This window comes from Argiope bruennichi, chromosome 1 (genome assembly GCF_947563725.1).
Source record: "Argiope bruennichi chromosome 1, qqArgBrue1.1, whole genome shotgun sequence".
Lineage (NCBI taxonomy): Eukaryota > Metazoa > Arthropoda > Arachnida > Araneae > Araneidae > Argiope > Argiope bruennichi.
Window position 1 is genome coordinate 57,286,783 of NC_079151.1, and position 26,319 is coordinate 57,313,101.

Here is a 26,319-nt window from a genome sequence, read left to right on the forward strand (position 1 = left end):
GAAGCAAATAGGCAACCATAAATTGTTTTAGACTATTCAATAAGTGGCACGCTTGGTAATAAAAAGCAGGATGAGGATCCTTTTGTACCATTCTTTGCTCAATACCATTCTCTAACAGCAAATTAAAATAATAAATTAATTTGTTGTGTTTCTTTTCATCTATATGCAAAAAATGTATTTTAGTTTAAGTAAAGAAATAAATGTGATTATTGAAATTAAAAAAAAAGTGATTTCATTACATCATAATTTCATATTTCACCTACTCCGTATTTGACGAGTATACTTGTCATCTCTAAATTTTTGAGACAGAATTTAGATACGCATTTTCCGAAGAGGTCGAAACAACTTTATTAACTGTCTGATCGGATATTGTCCATTTTTCTGAAATCAAAATACATGTTACAGACTTCTAAAATACATATTAATAAAATACATGTATTCAAAAGAATTCCCAAATTAAATATATTACTGTAATTCAGAGAAAAATTTCAGATAAAGAGACTTATTAAACGTCATTATTTGAAATAAAGTATATTTCTTTTTCAGTAAGCTTTACATCTATTTCATATGTATGCGAAATTGATGTTTAGGCGAAGAAAATTTGAATAACGCTTCTTCTGGAATGACATTTGCAAAAATTAAATATTTCATCATAACAAGTTAAAGAGCGAAAAGTCAGCCTTGACATTGACTTAGACATTCTGGAATGCGATTTTGAAAGTCAGCTTCGTATAAATTACGAATCCTGGCCATGCTTGAAGATATGTTTCTGTTTATCTATGAGCAGATGGAAAACACCAGATTCCCATTCTTGCCCTAAAAGCTACGTTTTAGTGCTCCTGTAAAGGCAAAATCACTGACATTTATCCATCAGGATGGAAATGATATTCCCTTTGTTTTATCAGCTGTTTTGAAAATTCTCTCTCGAATGGAATGCAGCTTGTTGCCGAAGTACTGGTAATGCACTGCATTCCTCTGAAATGTATATTACATCATTTCAAGACATTGCAACGACAAATAATATTAAGAATTAGACGTATTTCAAATTTCTTGTTTTCAATGCACTGGTTATCCCGTTTCTCACTTTGCTGCGTCGCAGTGTTACCTAAGTTTTATGATTGTAACTCTTTGATAACGGGTTATTCAGAAACTTGACATCCAATCGCAGAAATATCTTTGTTTTATTTTTAGCGAATATACAAAAGGTATTTTTAATCTTTTTTTTTTCTGACAACTCAATTATTGTTTTTCTGCTATATAAACGGGGTGGAAAAAGTTGGCGCATTTTTGGAATTTCTATGTCTTATTTATCAGGTATGTATTCCCTCCTCCTTTTCTCATATTGGTGTGAGATAATTATTAGATTTGATTTAGTTTAGTCATTCATATTACGTTTAATTGAAGATTGAAAACGAACTGAAAACTCGAAAATAGTTTTCCCTATTTAAGAATACCCAAAGAATCATTTTATAATGAGGTAAACGATCAGGTAATCTTCTAAATGGTTTTGAAGAGCGTCTAAAGAGATTGCTATTGATCGCCCTTTCCGATCGATCGAACAGTTTTTCATGATTTCCTAACATTTTTGCTTTTGGCACTTGCAATGTACAAATTGTAGTCTTCAATTCAATCTTAATTTCAATAATTTTCACAATAATAAAATAAATTTATTTAATAATAGCATAAATCAATTACTTAAATTATTCATTTAAATTTTCATGTATCAAATTTTTGAAAATTTAAATCTTTTCGGGTCTGAATTGAATAAATATTTTATTAAATTACTTATCTCTTGTAATTATAAAAAATGAGTATGTGCGCGTGTTGACGATTTATAGATCAGACCTTAGGGTTTGACAATAGGACTTTATAGGTTTGACGGTTTGATATAGACGATTATCAAACTCATGGTTACAAATTTGACACATATATACCTTAGAAAATGGAAATGTGCACTTCTGAGCGGTTTTCTTTAAAATTTTAAATATAATTTTATTTAATTAAAAATTGTTGCATTGTGACATTTTGCCGCTATTACTACCGAAAGGATTTTACACCATTTCTAAATTTAAAAAAATGTCTTTTTAATGATGTTAATATAATAATCGTGCAAATTTTGGTAAAATTTCGGGCAGTTTCTTAAAAATATTCTTTTGCATGATGTCCAGCAATAGATTACATTGTTGCCTAGAAATTCAGACCTTTTTCATTGTTTCATCAAATATTTGATTGTATGATTTTCTTTTTTTGCTGAAAGCTAAAGAAGAATTCTGTTTAATATCTGTGTAATTTGCGAGATGAATAAAAAAGTGAAACTACAATACCTCGAAATTTAAACGATAGATGAATTGTATAATTACTTTTTTAATAGCGCTGATGTTATAGGGATTATGAATATCATTTTATATCTAAACGATTTAACTGAAATTTGTAAAACCACTATCCTCAGAGAACCAGCTTGGGAAGACCAAAGACAACTAGTTAAAAATAAAATGCAGTTAAATTAATATATTTTCAGCTTCATACTCCTTTATATATGCGAAATGGAAATTAATGCAATTTTTGTTGCGTCTCACATTTCCCAGGGTAATATTCTTACCCCTTATTATCATTATAATTGAATTAAATTACTCTATAACACGACGCATTTAAATAAAAACTAGTTTTATTTTAAAAATTTTAAACTTGTTTGCGAGCATTGCAAGTAAAAGGAATTCTTAAAGATCAGCTGTCAAGCTTAAAATAGCTTCATTTTTTTTTTTTTCGTCTCAAATTATTCCCTTAAATTATATATTTTCATCATAAATTCCACGCTAAATCGTATATTTCTATTGCTCTTTTCATTCATAACAAAGAAATGTCCTTTTTTATACAAATAATGCATTTTCCATAAGTTTTACTCAAATTTTGATATTTCGAATGTGTTTTTCTCTCGATTTAAACTATCTAAAGTATCTTAACCCTTTGAACACCTTTGAAATTTTTGTCTGTTTTAATGCATTATGTAATGAGTCGTTTAAAGTGGACCAACTTGAGAAATACGCGGAAGAATGGGCGCAGACAAGTGGACCCACTTTCGATATTCCAACTTTTCTTAACGGCTACAATTGAAAGGGGTTAATAGCTTTCCATTAGGGTATGTGACGACCTCATTTTCAAATTCGCGATGGGGCATTGAACTGATTGAGCCTTGAACTGTTTTCTTTGCTTTTAAATCATAAAAAAATTGTGCTAAAGATTTCAGATTGCTTAAAGTATGTATTGAACTGTCTTCCTTTATAATTTTTTTTTCCGTTAACACTTTCCTATTGATAAAATATGACGCATTCTTGTTCACAAAGGGTTAAAAGGTCTGAATTAAAAATACATATATATAAAAAATCATATATGTATTCTGCTTTCCAGTCCCTTCCCCTCCCTCATTTCCCCCAAAAAATTCTTTCAAGACGTGTTACGTCACGCCAGGGATGCCTTCCATCCTTTTTTTTTATATAAGAGTTTACAGTCATTGTATGCATGCGGAGTTATTGTCCAATGTGTAACAATGAAACTGCTCCCCTATTTTATGCTCACTCAATCGGAAGGGAAGTTTGTAGGGGACGAGGCTCTTATAAAAGAAGAGTCCTGCCATACATGGATGACCCATTGGCCTCTTGACTTCTTTGTTTGGTGAGCATTCCTTCCGCGATCATCACAATAGAGTTGGGGTGCTTCCTCTGCATATAAAAAAAAGCAAGTTCGGAGCTTTAGGTGCGAAGTGAACAAGCAGTGGAGGCATTCACGTGCCGATGCATCGATAAAGTAGTACAATACGGCATTCTTCCTAGAGGCGCGTTCTTGCATGCAGACCGTTTAAAACAGACTTTTTAAATCAAACTCCATTGTCGTTGCCTAACAGGTGTGAAATTAAGTATCTTGACGACATGGATTTGAATGTTTGTTAGACGAGAATTAAAGATCAGAGGGGAGATAGGTAAGATGTGACGACGGTTGTTTTTGTTTTGCTGAGGCAATTAAATCGATACCGATATGATAAAAATTTAATGCATTCTTTTAATTCAAATCAGGGCGATGCTTAGAAGGCTTCTGTTTCGTCAAATCTGATTATAATGATGGTTCGAGACAACCCATTCAATCAACTGAAGTCGCGATTAAAAGTGACCTCGCTCTTCCAACCTAGAATCATAATAAATTTTCATTCTTTCATTTCATTTTTAAGGCTATAAATGCTGATTTTTTTCTAATAAAAATTAATTTTAAAATATTATAACAAATGGCATTTTTTTCTTTTTTAAGAGGTAGCTTTAATTTAGTAGATCTCACAATGAGGTTTTTTTTTAAAAAAATAATAACTATTTAGATAAATGTTCGCAAGCAAGTTGAAATATTTTTTAAACGAAACGAATTGCTATTTATATTCTAATGAATTATATCATGAATGTAAAAACATGGTATAATTCGATGCTGTGATAATAAAATATGAACACATTAATCTGCGAATACCACATATTGCAGCCGAGTTTTCAATTCAAGGAAATCGCGGAATTATCACCTGGAATATTAAGCTTACCTTATAATTTAGATAAAATCTTAAGTACCGAATGTCAAAGTCATTCTGGCTAATATTTAGTTGCTTAGCTGGCGTAGGTAATAAAACAAAACAAAGAATTCTGTTATAAAAGCATGATTTAAAAAAAACGTCATTTAAATTATGATTATTGATTGGGTGTAAAGAAAATAACGCATCAAAGCGCATTAAGTTTTGCATATATATTACCAGTCCATAAAATTTAATTTTTTTAAACGTTTATTTGAAGTGGGATTACAATTAAAAGAAATCTAGCCATAAATTTACATTCATTTTACTGTTAAAATAATTTTAGTTTACAATTGACATTATGAACAAGAACCTTCTTGCACAAGTAAAATTTTATTATTTTTAAATAAGCAGGAACGATAATTACCCTTTTTATTTTCCTCGCCTCTATCAAATAGACAGATTGTCAAAAATGCTAAAATAATTTTCCTTAAATTTTATTTTTAAAAACATACGCTGAGAATCAATAATTAGATTTGATTTTCCTTTGTATCGGCAAGATACATTTTATTGTAAATCATATCACTGCTTGCAAAATTAAATTAATAAAAGTAAAAAAAAAAAAAAAAAAAAAAACTTTGTTATTGGCCAAAATATAATCACTTGTCCAGAACGACACACTGGTAGAATTTCCCAACATTTTATACCTATTCAGCGTAGATATCATAAAACGCCAACGTTGCAGAATTGAGTCAGTTCACATTCACGTGATGCATATCAAATGCGCTGTTCCAATTCAATTGTGAAATTTTGTGTGCATCTTGCAGAAATGGAAGCTGAAACACCGCACATTTAGACGACAGGTACATTTATATTTGTAATTTGAATATTACACTATGAGAATCGACTTCATTTAAAATATTTGTAATCCTTTCCAAAAAGCCATAACCGAAAACATTTTTACCCGTCGTATGCAATACCCATATATATATATATATATATATATATATATATATATATATATATATATATATATATATATATGATTATATACAGTATTATATATTATACGATATACATAAATATTATAAATGATATGTATATTATTATTATATATATAATATAACAATTTTTGTAATATCTCGAATATACTTTCAATATGTAAACTGATTTCCGTGGTTAACCATTTCATTTAGACGAGAATAAAGTAGTAATTCATAAATGTAAACATTATATTAAATACTTGTCTTCGCTATTATTTTAAATATTCATGTATCAATTTTGAACAAAATTTAAAAATTAATTATGTAAGAGAACGATTTTTCTTATCAGTCAGTGGCTAATAGAAATTCCAATAACTCATTCTTTTCTGCTAGCATAAACATTAGACAAATAGGTAGGGTGTTGGTTTTAATCGATCCATCAAATAAGTTTTTTCCATTGTAGTCCACTGAACATAATTGATAGACATCGAAGCCTATTGTTTGCTTCAGGGTGGCAACGCATTTGGAAAATTTAACTGGGTCCAGAAGAAGTGGGATGCCCTGGAGCTCTTCCAGTAGCATAACTAGAAATAAATCTCTGGCGAAAGCTCTTTGTTCTTTTTTCAAACACAATGCATCGGTGATTTCTAAACTGTCGCCCTCTTTCTTTAAATGTTCTCAGGTTTCTGACTGAAATTGTTTCGTAAAATGAAATATAATTCCTAGGTTAACGAAGTGGTTTGTGAATGGTCTCAAAAATGCTTTTTGTCACTTTAAGGAGTAACTGATATGTTGACGGCATTGATTATGCTTGTTCGAAATGTGTGTGAAAGAAAGAATATATTTTCGTACTCTCACATTAAATCAAATTACTTATTCATTATTGAATAAGTAATTATTCAGTACAAATTACTTGTAATTCAGTACTGAAGAATATTTGAATAAAAATTAAAAAAATTTTAAACATATATTTGTTTATTTAATGCCACATATTTCTGCAATTCAAATTATGGGTATATGTTTTTGAAGATTTCTGAAAGGAGAAACTGGCACCGGTAGTCAAATATCTTCCAAATGATTTGGTGCAGAAGTTTGTAGAGGGAGGGATGCCAACGCGGTGTCATCTTTATCATATGATCACGGTTCAAAATTATGTGACCTTCCCAAAATAGTCTTCTTACTGCTTCAAAACGGTATATATGCTAATATATAATTAAATTAAGCTAACCTGTTTATAATTCAGATAATAATAAAATTGTGCAGAGTTTAAGAAAGACAAGTATCTACTTTCAGCAATAATTATTCATCTTTTTATCAATCATCTTCATCAATTAAGTTTAAAAATCGAATGACATAATTTTATAAATTCAATCCTGTATTCTGACCATTTGTTTTATGAAGGGCATTTGGAATATTTATAAACTAATTGCATCTAAATTTAAAAGTGGGACGGAGTAAATGCCAATCGCGTGACAATTTGACAAAATTGTCAATACTTATACCCAGTATATCTTACCTTATTATCAGTACGAATTTGTGGTTTATATAGAAAAAGATGTTATGGAAGTTATTAAAATGCACATTGCTTAAAGTTTGATAGCGTTTTAACCACGTGTTCTAGGGGAGTTGCCGATAACGCGACTGATAAAAGATACATGAAAGACAATAAGTGGACCCTTTCACCTTACGGTAGTTACGCCAATGAATGTATTGCCTTATACCAGAAACCTTCAAGGTTTTTGAAAGCAATTTTTAAAGGGCGTACACCCAAAATAGGGCTCTAGTTGAATTCTGCATACGCCCTCTCTTATTATGTATTCTTAGACTCTTGAACAAGAAACAAAGGGTTTGCCCCCCCCTTTCTGTTCTTTGATCCCATTCAGTTTTGGGTCACGTGTTTGCCTAGGGTGGACGGCTCAAGAGACTGGAGAGTCAAGTGATGTATAAGTTTTTTGTCATGTGAGCAATAAAAAGAACTCTACAGATTCTTGTGGTTCTCCTGAATGAAAGGAGAAGCATAAAGAGTTTTAATATCACAGATGGAAGACAGGGAGCATCCCGATGAACTGCACCTTGCATCGTTTGTGCATCTGATTAAATATGTTTTTCATGACTTGAAACATATTCAAGAACAGACTTCATGGGCGTTTTGGTGATGGTGAATTTTTTATTTATATCTCCTCTTATGAGAATCTTATCAATGGTCTTTATGTTTTATTCTTCTTGATACACCAAAAAAGCTTCTACATTTTATGACTTAAAAAAAAACGTGAATTGAAATAAACTGTAACATACATAGTTGTCCAAGACATAATTTCTGTTCAGAATTTTTTTTTTTAAATTTTGGGCGAATGGTTTTGATATTATATGTTTATAGATAAGGTTAAAAATAGTAGACAGGATGTGAAATTTCTTATAATGTCTCTGTGAGGATTTACTTAATATAATTTAGCTAGCTCGTTGATTAAAGAGGGTGTTGTGGCATGGAAGGTGGTGGCGTTGTCTGTGTATATGGTATGTGGTAGTTCTCTTCTACTGGCAAATATTTGTAAGACCAAAAGAAACTTCAGATGGTCAAAGAAGAACACTTCAGGCCAGAAACAAGTTCGATGCGCAAAGCTCTAGTAGTGGAGCATGTAAATAACGTGAAGTAAGCTGTATTTGAAGGTTTAAAGGTCCTTATATAAACTGGGCATGCAAAATCTATCCCATTAGTATCGAAAGATATAAGGAGTAAGTCTGTCAGCTGGAAGGGGTGCTTCTATTTCATTAGAAGTTAAAACATGGGTCAATTTGCACGGTTAACAAGTTTTAATCATTCGCTTGATGGCTCGGCGACCTCGGAGTATTCAAAACTCTGAAAGAACTACACGAACACTCAAGTAATGTAAACGAATGTGTGTCTAATCAACAAGTGCACAAACTAATGAGATCCTTCAAGTAAGATTATTGTAGCAAGTTTAGTAGTAATAGTTCAAGTAACATTGTAATCAAGTAGCAAGCAAAACATTTTAACATAATTACTTTTAGCTTGAGTGGCATCACCCTTATTATTGTTGTTATTCTATTAATTAATTTTTTGACTTGTAACGTCTACGAATCGTGAAGAAAATAAATATATATTATACTAACGTCTCTCAACAGAAGGAATGGAAAAAGAAACGAAGGAACATCTTAGAAAATATTAAACTTTTTTTTTTAATCATCAGCGAAAATTTTTTAAATATCTAATCGAAAACTTTTATCATTAATCATATCAGGTAACGAACAAACACTGCATTTACATACTCTCTGATTCATTTTCTGAATTGCCTTAACTTTTCTTTGAATTCAAAAAAAAAAAAAAAAAAAAAAGGAAGAGAGAGAAAGAAAAAGAGGAAGGCCGGGCGAGATTGAATAATTCCATTTTCAATCGAGCGCATTTATTAAAAAAAAAACTATTTAAAGCCACGAAATGAATATTTTATATTATCATATCTATCATTTGAAAACGTAATTCAAAATTAATTTAAATACAACTAATCAGCGAATGAAAAGTCTGTTTTATTTCGTTCTGCTTATTTTTTAGCACAAACGTTAATTTTAAAACACGTAATATTTTAATCTATCCCTGCATGTGGAATTGAAACCATAACCGTAAATCTTTGAAATTGAAATACTGTACATAGCAATTTACATTGTTTTCCAATAAAGCTATACTTTGTTTTTCAAAGCACGTATAACTGCAGCCTTCCAGATAAATGTTTTGATACTTTGACACTTTAACGTGATTGTTTTGCTAGGTTTTCAGTGTTCTTTCTGGGCTACTTCGGGAGCTTACGTGATGAACGAACCTTGTTTTCTCAGTTTCTCTAATTAAAAGTATCGCACGATTTTCTGCGCCAATTTCTAGATCGTGATCAATTGGTTATGAATCATGTAAGGTGTAATTATTTTCAAACGCCTAAGCTTACGTGTGTTACATAGCGCCACCTTTTAAGTATTTATTTTTTATTGAAGAATCAGTGGCCAATATGTCGATTACATTGTTCTTAGAAATCCATAGCCCATGGGAATGTTCCAAGTTCAGTTGCTCATAAAAGTAACTTTAATTTAATAATGTTGAACAGTTCTTTGTTTCTGGAAATGATAGTAAATGATAGTAAAAAGAAAGGATCTTCCTACTCATTGATGATTTTCTAAAAAATATTACTCTAATTTTTTTTTAATGTTAACTAACTAGGACTCGTTACAGCATTTTAATTTAGATATGGGAAGATAAGTGTACAATTTCTGTACAACAGCTGTATTGGCTTACTATTCGTTTCAGGAACCCGAGACTTAAAACGTTTCGACGTTTATACTTCGCTAAAAGGTTGTACGCAGAAAGATGAGTGGTTATTAAGTTTCCTAATTCCCTTTATCTATTGCATACCAAATGCAAATTTATCCCCTTTTATCTTCCCTTTCACCTATTTTTTGACAAAATAAACACTTCCTGATGCATGCGCAAAAGAGTGAAAGGGTTCCGAATCCGAGAATGAACAGTACTTGTGGTTTTTCTGAATTAATTCGTTTTTGTTATTTGAAGCTAAAAGGACAAAATTCGCAATAATCTAAAACGTGGTAATTTGAAGTCTGAAAGGAGATTAACAATTTGTAAATTTTTGATTAAGATGGAATAACAAGAAAATCTTTACTCAAATTTCCAAATTAACTGTGCATGTGTAAAAATTAATCAAAGAAATGTTGAACTTTTATTTTTTTTCTATAAACCGTTTTATTTTTTCCCACCTTACTTCATTTTCATGTTTGTTGTGAAGTCGTCATGGAAGTATTCTAAATGTAAATCGTTCCAGCTAGTTACGATTGCCCCAACAGTATTATGAAATAATTTTAATTTTAAATATGGCTTCTGCTAGATCTCTGGTTATTTTCAACTGGTTTGACGGTTTATTGTAATGGACATAGTAAAATTAATTATTGTCAAATTAAAATGCACATATTCTGAATTATCATGTATCTGCCTTAGAACAACTAAGTGTTAAAGTTCATAAAATATTTTTTTTAAAATTCGATCCTTTTTATTTTATTTTTAAATTTCACGTCTTCAGCAATTCTTATCTGCTGATAAGCCACCCGAATCTATTCTATATTGGAATAGTTTGCTGCCTGTGAGGTGTGTGTGGATTGGTCTCAGCCGGAGAAGCGCATTTACACTTGGATGGCTCTGAACAACAAACGCATATGGCGTGAAGAAAACCTTTATTCGATTTTGCAAATTCCAATCAATTCACAGAAGGTTACGGTATGATGTGACTTTATTAAATAGTTTATCCATAATCCGTATTTCTATGAGAAATTAAATCGAGAATTCCATTGACATGCACAGCATAACTAGATTAGCTCTTGTGCCATAAATTACAAAATGGCAATAACAGCAATCCATTATCATAATCCATAACTAAACATCTTTTTTCTTCTCTGTTATAGAATACTTTAAACCCACCAATCTTAATAGATCATCGTATTAGTTTAGTTTGTTGGATTTAATGGCACGAGAGCCAAGTATATACTGCTCTTATCATATGGTTAAAAAAAAGCTGTTTAAAAGAGCTCTAAAATAGTTCAATCATATCAAAAATCGCTTAAAATTTATGGTAAAATTGTAAAACAATGACGTTTTGCTTTTTACCTACTATTTAGAAATTAAATATATCATCGTCTTGGGTACAGCAACTTTAATAGTGATAAAAGTATGTATAACATTTTTGTGGGCTTTTCTAATTAATGTTTAATTCTTAAGTCGTAATGTTAATGTTTAATTCTTAAGTCGTAATGTTAATGTTTAATTCCTAAGTCGTAACGTTAATGTTTAATTCCTAAGCCGTCTGAATCTCAGTGAATTTAGATACTAAGGATCGTCATACAAGCTGGTCAGTCATGACAATTCAAGAACCTTTGCCGAGGCTGAAATCATGGCCGTTTTTTGTTGTTATTAATTGGACTGTCGCACAAGAACGACATGGATTTTAAAGTTCAAAAAATTTGTTACACTGATTTTATTTTATCTGAATCTGAATGCTTATTTAATTATGATTTTAAGCTCGCTAAAAGTATGAATTAAACTAGAAAGTTATAGATTGATTGTGTAATAGAGCTTAAACTTGTATATCAGTTCAGAATGAAAAATATTCATGCCGCTACAGTGCAAAAAATCTTAAACTATATATGAGATAAAAGTTGCTAACAAAATCACTTTTAAAATTGGTGGTGTTAAAATAAAAGAGCATTATATTTAATACTTTTATCATATTATACAGCGCTATAGCAATAAAAGTACTATATATGCTTTCGATGAGCAGTATGTAATGACATTTTTTAGTTCCTCAATTATTTAATTAATTACGTACTTTTATTTAGTCATATGTAGTTAGGTCCTTAGTTTAAGTTTTGATAGGGGGCTAAAGGACTAACCAAGGGCTGTTAAATTTGTTGAGACTATCGCAGATTCAAAGACAATATTTCGTGTTACACCCTTAACCGTTCAAGGAATTTGCGTCATTTGATTATTGAGCTGAACATTATTAAATTTAAGTGAGTAGTTGACAATAATAACCAACTTCTGAACTTGATTTAAATTACTAAATCAATTTTATCACATATTTTAAAATAAATTTATGAAATAAACAGCAACTGACGGAATTGTACTTCTTATTTATTATAAAATACGGATGTCTAAATATACGACGAAAGGAAGACCTTGTTTTCCAGCGTTTTTTATTTGTATCAGTATTTCTATTGTTTAGGTAAACATATTTTCTCAAATGTGACTTGACTTGAAGGAAATCAAAATGCGGTCATTTGTAGCTGAATCGAATTTTTGATTTTTTTTCTTTATAAAACAATAGGAAAAATTGGAATGACACTTTACGAAATTCTCTTGTGACTTTTTTAAAGTTTTGCCTCCTTTGAAGTGGGGAGAAAAAAAAACAAAAAAACTTCCAATTTCCTTGAGGAAAAAAAAGCAGCTAACGAATATCTTTCCCGCCTCTCTCCAGGTGTAATTCATTTATTTAATGAATGTTCTTCTTGATGAAGGAATGTAGGCACCCTGTGTTTTCTTGTCCTACATGTACATGAATATATAATTTGACTTGCTAAACAACTTGGACAAGATCGAAAGGTTAGATAATTAAAAGTGCAAATACGCTGTCGAAGCTGAATCTGACAGAGCTAAAGGACTTACAAATTTTCAGTCCGTGTATTGAGAATAAGAACCTCTTTCCTCCATTAAAATTGCCTCGCTTTGTATATGGAGAAAAACAGATTTGGGTTTCAAATTATTACTGTTTATAGAGGAAGTAAAATTTTATTAGCTCAAGTGTCTTGATTTTAAAAGAATGGAGTGGAAAAAGTTCCGCTCCTATTCTTCTTGTTTCTCGCTAGTTGCTTTATTAATTAAAACTTGTTTGTGGCAGTTCTAACTATAAAATTTAATATTGCATAAATGTAATTATGAAGTAAATATAGAACATCAGTTCACCAGTTGATTCTAAATATAAAAGCAATTTTAACGAATTCTTAAAAGTGAGTTATTTTGGGGGAAAGATAACGCATTGCATGCAGTACTTAAAAAATGCATGGAGAAAATAATTTTTAGGAGTTATTTTAATTATTAAAGCATCAATTTTTAAAAATGCACTCATATTCATAAATTCTGCATTTTTATAAGTTATAATGGAAAAAGATCATAAAAATTCTTAAAATGTATGTGAAGGAATATCTTGTCTATAATTAAATACAGCATATTAAATATTTATTTGCATATTGGAAAAAGATATTGCATATTAAATATTTATTTTTTCTGGAAAAGATATTTAAAAATAATAATTAATAAATAATAGATAAATATTTTTGCATTTGGAGAAAAGATATTGCATATTAAATATTTATTTTTTCAGGAAAAGATATTTAAAAATAATAATTAATAAATAATAGATAAATATTTTTGCATTTGGGGAAAAGATATGGTATATTAAATATTTATTTTAATACGCAAAATGGAATATAAAGGCAAAATATCTTGTGGCCATGAAATAATTTTCCTTATTTGAAGGCATCTGCAATTAAAACTAATGAGCAGAATGAAACCAAATTTTATATGCTGACTAATGAAGGTGTGAAGAGTTGAATTTGACGCACGCACGCAATCACACACACGCACAAAATCTTCGATAAGAGAGATTTTTAACGAAAATGAGTCAATGCTTATAATGAATATACGAGAAAAAATATTTCATTGTTTTTAGAGTGATTAAAAAATGAATATACAGAAATGAATGACATACAGTATGAAATTTAAAAAAAAATATTCTATTATTTATCAACATTAAGATCCCTTAGACCACATGGGTTGTTTTCGATGAACTGTTCTTCCCTGTTTGCAAAATATTACTTCGACGACTTTTGGTGCAGAGTTTTAGGTAGATTCCTATACGAAGATTACCTATTGCAATGGGTCTCACGGCACAACTTTAGAAAAATTTCTGCAAATCTTCTCCAATCATGGTCTCTAGAACTCAAAATAACCCGTCGTTTAAAAGTTATGCGTAGAAAGCGTTCCCCATATTATCTTGCGAACAAAATAATTGCAGTAATTTCGTTTGGATTTTAACCGACTTGGAATATGCTGTTAGAAATGTAGAAACCTCGGGTGAGTTCGTAAATGGGTCATTTAGCTGAAAGGAGTTGGAAATGATGGGAGGTTGAAGTTTTTATTTCGCTTTAATTTAATGTCCTAAAATTGCCGATAGATAAATCAAATTAGCAAAATTAGCGCCTCATTAAGACGAACAACTTTTGTATTTAAAGGTTTTCAATAACTATTCGATATCTTAGAAGTTAAGGGCTAAAAAGGGATTTTCAAGCTCTAATTTTGCCTAAAATTAGATTAATCAAATATTAATTTAGATGAAAAGGAATCTATCTTTGCCTTCCAGCTTGCCGAGAGGATTTTTTTTTAAAGGAAAGGAGAAGATTTATCCTCTCATGCCTTGGGCATTTTTATATAAAATTGTATTTCAACTCGTTCATTAGTCTTAGCTACAGATACCTTCAAACCGTTCTTCATTTGTTGTTTTAAATGTTTTTTTTTAATGGATAGCAATTGAGTGGCTTAATATCATGATTTAAATACTATTTTAGAATTAATTGAAAATCCTTAAATTTAGATAAAATAATTCTAAAAATTTAATTTTTTAAAAAATTCTTTCAGCTTTTAGTTTATTAAATTTGTGCCACATACAGAAAGGCAATTCATGAATTTTTTTTCATGATTTTTTTAAAAAACTTTTTCATTTTCTGTGTTACTCTTTCTCTCTCTCTCTTTCACACACACACACACACACACACACACACACACACACACACACACACACACACACACACACACACACACACACACACACACGCACGCGCACACACGCACGCACACACACACACACACACACACACACACACACACACACACACACACACACACACACTTTTTTGATTCCTCTTTGTATATCCACTTCTTGGGCATCTCGTATATTCGCGGTATCTTTAGATTCAGACGAATCCTGATCCTTGAGCACCACTGAGTGGCGATATAATATGTATTTGTAGGTGTCTAAAATATGCACAAAAAAAAAAAAACTATATGAACAATTTTTATTTTAAATACAGAATTTTATTAAAAAATTATTATTGATGTTTTACATTAAATATTATTAAACTGTATTATTAATTTAAGTACAATAGGATTATTTTCGGGTCAGTTTAACTGGATATAATGATACGTCATATAAATTTCCTTGTATAATCAGTTTAAACTGCAATTATTTATTAAATAGAATGCCAATAGATATGTATTTTTCTGTTGCCTCCATTTGTATTTATATTTGATTTTTTTTTCAAATGAATAAATTGGAAATAATAGAAATGCGAATTGATTCATTATGAATAGCCCCTTTTTGCTTTAAAAGCTTTAAAGTGAATATAGACGGGAAACAATGACGTTGAAATTGAAAGACCAGGTCAATATTCTTTTCGAAGTTACAGACACATCGTGTGTCTGCGTACGGAAGCACTGGCAGCTGAATCGAGCACCTGTTATCCGAACTAACAAGGAAACCACGGAATCGGTTGGAAACGCGCATTCGTTTGGTTTGTGGTTACTTAATTTTTTCGGAATAAAATTGTAAGCAGCTATTTCTGCTTATAACTGAAAAGATATCTGATATCTGAAATAAGAAATGTATGAGCCGAATTAGAATGCCACACATGAACTACTATCTCTTCGAAAGTGGATCCCCCCCCCCTCCATCATTAATCTTTTAAATCTTACAAGAATTCAAACAAAGAAATTAGGGAGCGGTATTCTATTTAACTTTCCTAGGAAAAGCATAATATATTCAATATTATAATCATTAAATCACGTACCAATATAGCACTTACAAATATGCAAAGAAGGGTCATGAAAATTAATCTAAAATTAAAAGCCGTATTAAGCGACAAGCCTTCATCACCATACGCCTTTCTGTTTCGGTTCCACCCAGATTTGATTCATTAGAATGGCATGTTGAATAAATGACGATACTTTTTATATGTTGTTAAATGTTTTAATATTCTGAGTATCATAGCAAAGCATTTCAATGAAAATGCTTATAAAAATTTACCATGAGAATTCGAAACAATCTGTTTTAAAAAATTTGATATTTGTTCACATATTTCAGTGAATCTTTCCATGCACTTTCCTATTGGTTGAAAAAACAGAAAAAGACAGATTCCCTGTTAAAAGTAGCGACATATAAATATCTTTCAGTTGTTTTTTTTATTCTTTCAATTGAAGAATGCGTAGATTAGGAATTACAAATGTGTCGTTGCTTTTACTAGTCAGCATTGAAATATAGTTTATTCGTTAAAACCTGTTATGCTTATTTTGAAATATTAAATTTTCAAACTCACATCTAAAGATTTTAAAATAATAATTAAAAAAAACTTACTAAAAAAATTAACAGAACAAACTCAGTTCCGTGTATCGCAATCAAATTGTTCTAAATCACCTGTACAGCTTTTCTCTTAATCTCGGTAATGGTTTCGTTTCAAAACAATTTCCCCTTTTTGCCTCAAAACGGAAAAGATCAACTGATGTATAATAGCCATGCATGCTGGGGAATAAGGCAATCATACTTTGTGGCCACTCAACCGAAAAAGAGGGGCACTGCTCCCCCCACAGCAACGGTTGCCTTCCACGGTTCGTCTCGAAAAGATTTGCGAAAATAAGGAAAATGTACCCCCGTAATAATAAACATCCACGCGCACACCTTCGTCTCTGCCCACCTGTTCGCCCAGATCCCTGTGCACGAGCTACACTAATCCCCCGCTTTCGCCTCAAGAGCCGCTTTTGCTTTTGCCTTTTTTCTTTTTTTTTGATATCCAGCCAGATTGACGGAAAGGTGGGGAGAATGTTGTGGGTTTCAGCGGTGCGGCCTTCTACGGTCCCAAACTACTTGCCATTCGGGTGATCTCACCCACAGATTATTTTTGGAATCGATGATTCAGTGATGATATTGTTCCACGCATTTGGGTCATTAGAGCTGTCATTTTTTTGTATGCACTTTTGTTTGTGCAGTGATTGTTTTATTGTGGTCATTCTTTTAGACAAAAAAAAAAGCTCTTAACCAAAACATCGCATAATTTATTAATACACATTGTTGTTTATGAATTTTATCCAAAACGACTTTTGTCTGTTAATGATGTTCTTGCAACTGATACATATATGTAAAATATTTTCTGAAGAAACAGGCGTACAGTTCTTACTAATTTTTATTCTTCATGATTTTAAGGAAATAATCCGATTTTTATCTATTCCCAAAATTTTTCAATTAAAACTATGACGAGCACGGTTTGGCATATCTGCTAGGAAGACACTAAGCAGAGAAAAGAGTGACCGTAAGAAAGTATTTTGAACTTATATAGTTTTAGAAAAGAATTTACCAACTTAGCATTTTGGTTCTGTGGAAAAATATTAGCCCGTACTGTTCAAAATTTAAAGTTCAGCCTGAGATCGAATGCTTAAGAAACTATTTTTAGAACACAGACTAATTAGAAATTGTTACTATGTAAAAATATAATTATGTTTGTTTATAAGGTATGAAAAATGTATCTTCTTAAAATTAAAGTCCGATAAATAAATAAACTTTATTTATTTTTGTTTATTTATAAAATTGGATCTACTGTGAGATCTTAATGAATACTGCTGCAATTGCAATGGTTATAAGATCATATCACAAATTATGTTTTGATATAATTTATTAATTTATAAAAAAAGATCGTAATTGATTTTATGAAATTATATATATTATCAATCGTTAATAATGTAATCAATAAATTTATATTTATAAATATAAATTTAAAGACCTTGATTGAAAAACAGATTAATATTAGGTGCTAAGCGCTTTGTAATATCCAACGCTAAGCGCTCTGCACTTATTAGCGCAGTAAGTGCTACGCAATATCCAATAATATAACTAAACTATTATTTAAAATAACGTATAATTCTTCTCCTCGTAATAAAAAATAGTGCAAATATTTGCTGCAAATGTATAGCATTTCTGTATTTATTGGAAAGAAAATAATTACATTTTTAAATATGTATTTCAATCTCATTTGAGGAAGTAAGTTTATTTATTCGTATGGAATTCTAAGTACAGATTCAAATTTGCATGTATTCTCAGATTCTCAGTGTTCTTATATGATTCGTGCAAACAGATTAATAAATTGTTATTTATCACTGTCATTATGAGTCAGTTCTTTCTCAACTATTAATCAAAATTTAGTTACATCTCACCTTAAATATTACAATAGGGGCAGTATAATTAACCCAGCTACGTACGAAGACATTGAGATCAATGCCGTGACGACGATGAGACATTTCCGTTGCGCTGCTCCATTCATGTCAGTGTTTTCTCTCGTGATGTTACCTTTTCACCTGTCAATCGCTCTTAAAAACAGCTGCTACGTAACAATACTATTTTCAGACATGATGAGTCATAGAAAAGACGTCACTTGATTACGTTATTCCATTAGTTTTGTTATCGATGAATGAATCACTATTCTTTCTCACGTACGTTTTCTAAAATAATTGTGTGATATTACCTCTTTGTAGTTTAAAGGAAATTGAAAAAGTCACAAGAATGAATTTTCTTAAAGAAATGGGAGGAAGATCTATAATGTCTGAACTAAAATAGGATATTCAATGTAGGGAAGATTCAAAATAAATATTGGATGCTTGAAACACTCTGTTAAAACCCTTTTTGGTTATAGATGAGAGAAATATTAGAAAATAATATTAGAGAATTAGAGAATAATATTAGAGAAAATAATTTCAAAGTATAATAATTGATTTATTGAAACAATCTCTTGCGTAAGAGATTGTTATTGATTAAATCTTGCAAGTAATATGCTTTCTTAGATTTCAAATAGTAGATTTGAAATCCATCAAATACTAGCATTTCTCCATTGCACAATTGTGTACTGTGAAATATGTATCATCACAATATCCTGCAAATTAATGAAATGTTTTAAGATTAAATAGTTTGTAAAAAGTTGTCAAACCATAATAAATTTGAAATTGGCAAAAATAAAATTGAAAAGCATTAAAACAAAATATTCATGATCGCTCCATGCCACATCTATCGAGTGATGTCATTCTAAACTGTTTTATGCCATTTGGTATGGTGTGGAGTGGAAAATTGGAAATCGAACCTACCTGATTTCCCCCGCACCATTTGATACTTAATGAATGTGGATGGGGAGAGAGACGTTTGAAGTGTATGGCTTTGCGTTGGGCATTAGTAAAGAGTCGATGGCCTATGAATGGACGAGCTAACAAAGTGGAATGCCGCCACTCCATTGGCGAGGCATAGAGCGATTGTAAATGACTGGATTTATGTGCAATATTAATCTCTGCGTGTCAAAAAAAGTAAAAAAAAAAAAAGTTAAATTTACAGTTGATTCCTGTATGCTTTACGATACCCGTTATGAAGATCAAATTGTTCAGGAAATTCACTTCCAAATATACTTCTATGTTGATAAATTTCCCGAGAATCGAAATATTTAATGATGCTTAATTTTACAACGTTCATATATTTTTGATTAGCGAATTCAATATTCTTTTTATAAACTTTTCTCCATAATTTTATAGGAATTTTTCTTTCCAAAAAACATTAGTTTTTAATTTCTTTTTTAATGAGAAAATGTTTTGAAATGAGATGCAATTAATATAATGCAAAATGATCAATCAAATAATCATTTGCATCTGTCAGCAAAGTAAAGCAAAATGCTTCCAGCAATTTTCAGTTAAAAATAAATTTCATAGGCGAAAAATTAATATGTGGAAAGAACACGACCAATTCTTAAGGTTGAGCATGGAAATTTGCTAAGATCAGGAGAAAAATTAAGATGTACTTGCCGATATTAAATGGAGAGTAAAAAGAAGTATCATAGTGTATTATTCATTTATACAGATGCAAGTTGTTGTCCTTCCCCATTACTCAATTTCACTTTTCTATAAAATAAATAATTTTGCATAATATGTATTTATGCTGAAACTTCCATGGGTTGAAATATTTTCATAATTGTTTTATCTTTTATGCATGCTTTGCGTAAATGCTTTTGAATTTATTTTATTTTTTAATTTTAAAGGTTTGACTCTCTTCGAGAACTTTTTTATTTGTTTCAGCTCTCTGGTATACAAATTGATAATTATATATATATATTTTCTTTTTACAACTTTTAAATGTTAACTTTTTAAAAATATGTAAATCATAATAGCCTTTACTGGAATAAAATGCAACTATTAATTTTTAGAATATAATTTTTTCCTGAGTAAACAGCCCCAACGCCTTATCACAATATTGCAACCGATTAATATTTCCAGAAGTAACCTGTGCTTGAATTCAGAAACAAGAACTAAAAATATAAAGCAAAATCGAGTGGCGGGAAAAATCTAGGCACGCTCCTGACCCGTGTCAGTGGTATTCTTTCTTTTGCACTTTTCAAGGTCGCTCAGAGGTGATTGGGAGACTTCTTGAGAGGGTCTACTCATGGATACCCCCCATGAAATAGAGGGAGGAGAGGCCCGGGAGAGTTTTGGCGGGAACTGATTTGCTTTCCGAACACATCTCTTCAAACCTGTTCCAAAGAGCGAAGACTGGTTAGCATTACTCTCGTAGGTCACGCCCCTTGCGTACGCATGCGCGCTGCACGAAGACGTAAGAGAAGTACGCTCCATGTTGGCTACTTCAGCACTTTTTTGAAGCATTTTTAGATTTCCTAAAAAAAAAATAACGACAAGCATTTATAAGAAGGGATTTTAGTACTATGAAAACTTCAAAAAATATTATTTATATTTATAAATAGTTTATAATTTTTTAAATAATAAATACATTTTAAATTTATTATAAATAAAAACTTTTTGGATTTCTACTTGTATTGAAAACTGCATGTTTGTAAGAACAAAACGCTAATGATCATTTTTTTTTTTTTAATTTTGTATTCCGTTTTTTAAATTATTTGATAAAATATCTTCAATAAATGTTTCCATTAGGTTGATTACAGCTGCTTAGCAATTATAGTAGTGGTTTGTTTGCTGTTTTAATTTTTTAAAAATTGAAATTTTAACATAAATTACATTGAAATAAATTAATTTTTTTAACAACTAATGTTTACCTACCTTATTTAATTTTTGTGTTCTTGAATTCCGAAAGAAATTTAGGTCTTTGATGGATTTTCAAGTGAAAGTTTGAGAATTAATTTGGAGCCAGTAGAATGAAATACATTCAGTATTTTTAGGTATTCTGGCCGCAATATATTCAATTTTATTTAAAACTGATATTTTTTAAAAAATCATTTGAGTTATGCCTTTGTTTTAAAACATTGCCTCTAATTTAAATTTGGAAATATATTTTTCATATAGCCTCAATTCTTATTCCATTAGGCATTCCGTTAGTATTTTCTTTCTCTGATTTTATTCTATTTCCATACTTTTAGAATTATAGTAATTGTTACTTAGATTTTGGAAAATCAGATTTTTTCAAAGACTTTTTCCGTTTTTCTTAATTTAAACCAACACAGAAATTCATTTCTTTTATTGGTGTTTATATTTCATACTTATCATGTGATTTGCTTGGTTAAAAATCTCTCTTGTTGCACGAAAAAATATTTTTTCCTTCATATTTCTATATAAAAAGACATTGTACGTACAAGTGTATTGTATCTTTTTTTTTTTTTTACAAGCAAATATTTTGAGCAAACATCAAAAAAATTTATTAATTGCATTTAAGTTTTGATATTGTAAATATAAATTTCATAACTTAAATAAAATAAAAAGTTATATTTTCGGATGAAAACACTTGCAGATTATTTCTTTATGCTTTCTTATTTATTTCTCTTCAATTATTTTTTCAGATTAACTTACAATCTTTATTAGAAAATAATCTATTGTTCTTTTTTATTTTCAAAACGGTTTTATTTCTTAAGAAATTTGTTTTCAATTATTAAATAATATTTCGAAACTTTTGAAAAAATTTCAAGTTCCAGAATGTATTTTCCAATTCAACACGATATTTTGCAGTGTTAAATTGAAGTTGGCGCTATAATTTTTCTGCCAAATGTCTTCGCTTCTCGTCTGCTTGCAAAGGAATCCTTTTTGCAATACAGCAACCCTGGACGCGTAGTAATCCCAAACTTAACTTCAGCAACAATTTTGTTGACACTTTGACATGGCTCTACGGGATCTTATTAGATCTTTGGCAACTTAAAAAAGTGTTTTGAAACATAAGATAGCGATATTTAAGGATTAAATTGTGCACAGAACTTTGCAATCGTATTGCATTTATTCCGAAGTGCTGCGCTGTAGATTTCCATTTGGCGATTTTCTGCGTTCTACATCACCGTTGCCAGGAGCAACCACAACAACATGATGGAAACTAATTTTGCAGGTGAGTTTGATTTCAGATAGCTGGTCGGTTCTGTTTCTCTTTTTTTCTTTGCAATTTATTAAAACGAAATGCTTCGTTTTTTTCTAAGTTTGCTTATGAAAGCAAATAAAAATTGCATTTTGCTATTTTTTTTACAATTGTAAAGAAAAATTCTTTTATTCGTTCATGAATTAAAATAGAACGAAGCTTATTCCATTTTTAAGCAGAGCATGATTTCAGTAATCTAAAATTAATTTTCGAATCAACAGCATGTTTTGGAATAATTATCAATTTGCCAAATTTTAATTTGCAAGGAAAAATTTCTAGATGTCAAATTTTATCAAAAGTTATATCTTAACATCATATAATTACTGTTTCTCTTAACTTTGTATGTGCGGTTTATTTGCTACATATTAAATACTCATTCAGAAAACATTTCTTTTTCTATGTATGCGACAATAGGAGCTCTGTATGTTTTAATTGATCTATGCTTAACCTTCCTGTGATTGAAACTGGTGGGACTTAGAACTTGAAAACATTAAAGTAAAATAAAAAAAAAAAAAAATACTCATTTGTATGCGATCTTAATATCCGTTTCTAGCTTATTACATGAGAAATCAATAAAATTAATTTAATAAGCATTCATTAAAATTATTGAGACCGAATTTGCATATCTGACGACATTACTTGTCATTTATACAAATAATATCTCTGAGTATGTGTTTGATTTTAAAGAAATAATAATAAAAATAAAATAAATACTGAGCGTTCTGTTTAATATGTAACATTACGATGTAATTTTGATATGCTATGTAGACACTCAAGTGATGTTATAGATGACAGCCTTTTCTTAAACTTATTCCTTTTTAAATTTACATTTGTATGTTTTAATATGCGAGTTGGAGTCATTTCGGCACACACCCTTGTGAGAGGTGTGAGGGGAGTATGTAAAACAGTTCAGAAGATCTGAAATATATTTTATACTTGAAACAAAAGTATGTTTGATATTAATATATTTGAGTAGTGTTCAATTTCCTGTGGCTATTTTAAGACAAGCTTGAACATCAGGAACCGAGATTTAAAAATAAAATAGAACTTGTTTAATTGACATTTTTGGAAAGAAATGTTTTTGAATATTCGAATCTTAATTTCTATTTTAAAGTTGAGAGGACCCAATTTCATATATCTTAAATTTTAAGATAATCCGAATTTTTATTTTGGTCTTATTAGTAATAATCATTATTTTTTCGTTGCATTTTTCTTGTAGGGATAGTGTAAAATCATGAAGTAATATATATTGCTAGTGTAATATAAATTGCATTCAGTGTAATATATATTGCTATTATCAGATTGATAATAGCAGTATATATCTCATTGATTGAACGAATTTATCGGAGAAAAAATAGAAAAATCTTTATTTTTCTCCCTTGCTACATGCGCCAATCAATTATATTATAAAATAAAAAAAATTAATAAATTTAGTTTGATAAATAATATAGCATTCTACGTGAATGGGTTGTGTTTTATGATTGTTATATTGTCAGGTTAATTCAACTTAATTAGATGCAATAATTGAAACTAATTTTAGTACCACAAACTCAAAATAAAGATAAAATATTTTTAAGATATCAGTTCATGCTATATCAAAATTGCTATTTAAAGTTATTCAGTTTATATTTTGACATTTTTTAAAAGTATCATTCACCTAGTTCTGACTAATTTAAATCCATATTTTGTATGAGGAGGCTTAGAAATCGCATAAAACATGTCCATCTTCTATCGTTTCTTTTATAGGTAAACAGTATGGAGTAAAAGTCTTAAGAAAAAAGTTTAAAAAAAATACTCCTAATAGTCCCCCCCCCCCATCAATTTAATCTAAATATCTACAGCATTTATGATTAATAGTTAAAAATATTGGTTAGATGTATTTGTACTTCCGGAACAATGTAAATAATTTATTTTTAACGTTAAACCACGATCATATATCTGTTTAATTTTGATAAATGCAGAGTGTAAATTTTTGTGTTCCTCTCCCGCCGAATTCTAAGAAGTCCCTAATGGAAAGTATGTACCTGTGTCCTTCACGTCTCCGTCCTGCTAGTGTGACAAGTGGGGGTGGAGTGGAGAATGGAGGGTAACTGTAATGTTAGTATAGTTCACTAAAAAAAGGAATTTCTGCGGAAATAATAACCTAGGGGGTCTCCAAAGGCTATCATCTACCTTCTCTTGGAACTCCAAGAACTTTCCTAGTAGATAAGCCCTGGAATGCATTATCTTATTATGACCGTTTCCCAGTAAAGTATTTTGATTTCCCCATTAGTTAAGCCATACAAGTGCGCAGAATAAATCCGTGTTTGTTTACTCAGTCATTAAAAAAAAAAATTATTTTAATAGTGCTGTGTGCGTAATTAAGTCTTCCGTTAGATGCACATTTCTTTTAAAAATAATAATTATTTATTAACATTTTTAAACATTTTCTTATTTAGAAATCATTTTTTCTATCATCCTTTTATTTTCTGCCTTTTTTAGGTGCATGCAAAAAGACAATGCATCAAGTCTATATGTGTTCAGTACTTTCACGTTTTGTGGGAGTTCATATTTTATCTTTTTATTTTTTTTCTCCAAGAATTGTTTATTTTAATACCTTAGAATGTGACTAAACCCTTTTTCCTATTTAATTTTTTAGAAGTTTATAAAAAAAAGTTATAAATCATGATCTTTATAATTATTTGAGAAATATACACATTTGTCAAATCTTCAGCAAATTAAAAAAAATAATAAAATACAAAGATTTTCTTGTAACGTAAGAAAGAAAATTATTACTTTTTACCCCTTCCCCCCATTTTTTGTTTCCATGTTATGTTAAAATTATAATTCTAATTGCCCGCATCTTTTGCTAAATTTTTGTCGGAAAAGAATTTGAATGATGATAATGTTATTTAAAGTTTCTTTTCTTAAAGTAACCAGTCATTCCGGATTTGTTTGTAAATTGAAATAAATATTCCGACTCGCCCTGTTCTTTATTTTTAAAAAGTTATATTTAACAGGATTTAATTTTTTTTAAGTTGTCGCTTAAGAATGGCCCTTTTCGTTCGCTAATCAAAAATCTGTTGCCTGTAAAATACTTTTTTTCTGGAATCGTGTACAATTTCTAAGAACGATTTTATTTTCCCGTACAAAACACAAGAACTATTAAATATATCCTTCGCCTTTTGAGAACCAGTGTCGAACGTAATGTACTACTGTTCTTTGTGACAGTTAATTTGATTGACAGGTACTTGTTAAAATATAAGATTTATTTCTTTACTTTTGCGCAGTTTTTGTTCATAATCTGTTGATTAAATCGTTAAAACCAATCAACTTTGTTACTTTCGTTATGCCTTTAAAGTATAATTGCATTAACAAACCAGTAATGACATTGATAACAAGGTCAAACCTAATGGATAAGGCATCTTTTGTGGGCCTTCAGCCGTGGTCACTTGATTTTTTCCCCCTCCCTGCTTTAGTTTTCATTTTACGTTTTAGACGTTCTTGAAAAGCTTCTTGTATAAATGTTTTGGCATCGTTCCCAATTTGTATTCGGCAAGATCTCATTTCATGTTTCTCATTATGCTTCCTATTGACGAACATACATTTTTTCTACCTCTTGTCATCCAACCTTGATTTAAATCGATGCTCTTTCACGACCCAAACTCGTACAACAAGATTAAGAAACATAAGTGTAAATTTATGGGAAAACAGTTCAAACTTAATGTTTTCTCGACTAAGAATTTAAACTTCTTAATTAAGTATC

At 30.1% G+C, this 26,319-nt stretch overlaps 1 protein-coding gene across 3 annotated transcripts in view; it reads left to right on the forward strand.

Annotated features, from left to right (window-relative positions):
• The window catches only part of LOC129963377 (uncharacterized), a 74,632-nt gene that overhangs the window by 20,770 nt on the left and 27,543 nt on the right, over positions 1-26,319 (forward strand). The window contains exon 1 of one of the 3 annotated variants that reach the window (XM_056077733.1): positions 1,167-1,314. The exons of 1 other annotated variant lie outside the window; for it this stretch is intronic. The gene's annotated coding sequence lies outside the window, so the exon portion shown is untranslated. Of the gene's footprint in view, positions 1-1,166; positions 1,315-22,281; positions 22,548-26,319 lie in introns of those variants that run through there. One more of the 3 variants, XM_056077717.1, reaches the window with a different exon arrangement.